Raw genomic sequence first — 2,215 nt, forward strand, 5'->3', positions numbered from 1 at the left:
ATTTGAGGTAGCTTAAAAAAAAGGTATTACATTGTAGCCGTAATAGAAATTTTTTTAAGTGCAATGTAACTCATCCATCCAAAATCTTGTGATATCATGAATGCTTTTTTTTAACAATAACATAAAATTGTCAGTAAAGTATGTATTTATATAGTTATGTGTTTAAAACTGGAAAATTCTCAGGGAAAGGGTGTTTCATTTCCATTCTAACTTCCATTTCTGTGCTAACTTCTCCCACTATGTGTGCATATTATTTCTCCAACTGGTGAAGATGCAGGTAGAGTAAAACAATAAAGGAAAAGTAACAATCATAGTTTCATCTGTATTGGCCAGACCATTTTTCAAAGCATACTCCTTGGAAATTATAGGCCCTGGGGAAAAAAAAACAAACCATTCAGCCCAAACCTATAGCTAGTACATAGAAAATAGCCTTGTGCTTTTTTTTTCTTTTAACCTCTCCTGAAGAACAATTTTTTAAAAATTGAACAAAACAATCTGAATATGGCACTTTATTTTACAATTACAGCAACATGAACAGGTTACTTGGGAAAACACGCATAGCTTTGCCAGTGTAGAAACTGCCACAGGACAACATTCATTAAGGGGCTACTTTAATGTCTCTAGAAACTGATCTCCTGGGACTGTTATACTTCGAAAATGCAATGTCTCTCCTGGCTATTAAAAAAAAAAAATCAGGTCTCCAGAGGAAGGTGTGTATCCAGTACCCCTGTAACTTGCATGCCAACATTTCCATCTGGCACATTTCTGAACACTGCAAAAATTAATTGTGCCAAGACAAACATTATCAAAAGAGTCAGACATCAAGAGTAAACATCTTCCCACTGTGATTCTGCGCCATCAAACACTCTTCAGCTAATTTCATCTTGTGCATTACTTTGGGAGCACACCATGGCCAAGTGAAACTGCGGAAATGGGAACAATGCACAGAGGAAAAATCTTACACCATTAAGGGATCCGTTTCTTCTTCACACAAATAATAGCCCAGCCACGCCTTGCTTTACAGGCAAGACTAGATGGCTCCAGGAAATTCTCAGTAAAGAGAATGTCCTGTCTGTCCTCTCAAACCGAAGTAAATTCCTCCCACAGGAAAGTTTTCCCATACCACCGATAAGGCCACGGCCACGGGCTGCCTAGAGTGGAACACTAATAGCCCATAGAAACTGGAATGTACTCATTAGCCCAGCAGGGCTCTGGACAAAGCTGTAGGGTTTATCACTGGGTATTAGGAGCCCCAGACTTGCACACCCATTAAGAGGTAGCGGTGCCTGATTATTTCAAGATAAAGAGAGCAATAAACCGTCCCCCAACCCTTGAAACTTACAAGGAAAGGGAGCTTTTAAAACATGAGACTGGCAGGGGAAGTGAAGAGGAATAGGACAACTTTAAGCATTCCCCCCTTCCCCCACAAGCAAAAGAATAACTATGCCTCGGGAACCCTCAGTAAAATGCATAGCCCCGGCGATACGCGAAATGTGCAGCACTTTGGTGAGTAGAAAGGATGCGCTTCTTACTTTTCTCCCCTCCTCAAGCGATATTTATTATTATTATTAATTAGCAATATGCTTGTCGGCCTTCTTGCCCGATTTAAAAAAAAAAAAGGTTTTTTTGCACATGAGTCTTGGGGGCTTATGCGCAGCCTTCATCCGCGCTGATCTTGCCTCCTATAGCTTCTCTCGGAGCCTTCCCAGGACACTGCTCACTCCGTTTTCGCTAGGATCGCAGTAGGCAGGCGGACTGAGCTCTCTCTCTCTCTCTTTTCCCTTCTTCCTTCTCTTGGGGACTTAAATGACCTTTTAAGATTTACCGTGGGATAGGAGTGGGGGAGGTGAAAGAAGTCGGGGGAGTCCCTCTGGAAGCACCACCCACCGCGCTCGACCCCCACTGTGCTGAGGAGCGCGCTTTGGAAAGGTCCCCGGGGCGCGCACGAGTCTCCCTTTGGTTTTCCCAGCTCGGGACACACGGGCGCGCGCGCGCGAGATGAGACCAAAGTAGGAGAGGGAGGGAGCGAGGCGGGGGCGCGCTCCAGGCTTCCTGTTGTGGTTGTAGAGGGAGCCGGCTGGAGTAGGAGGGAGCGAGCCGGGTGGAGCCGCGAGGGTGTGTGGGTGTGTGGGAGGGGGAGGAGGGGGCGGGGGCGGAGCCCGGGGGAGCAGCGCCCCCAGCTGTGCAGCGTGCAGGCACCGCCCCCACGCGCCGC

The sequence above is a fragment of the Gracilinanus agilis genome, chromosome 1 (genome assembly GCF_016433145.1).
Source record: "Gracilinanus agilis isolate LMUSP501 chromosome 1, AgileGrace, whole genome shotgun sequence".
NCBI classification, from domain to species: Eukaryota; Metazoa; Chordata; class Mammalia; order Didelphimorphia; family Didelphidae; genus Gracilinanus; species Gracilinanus agilis.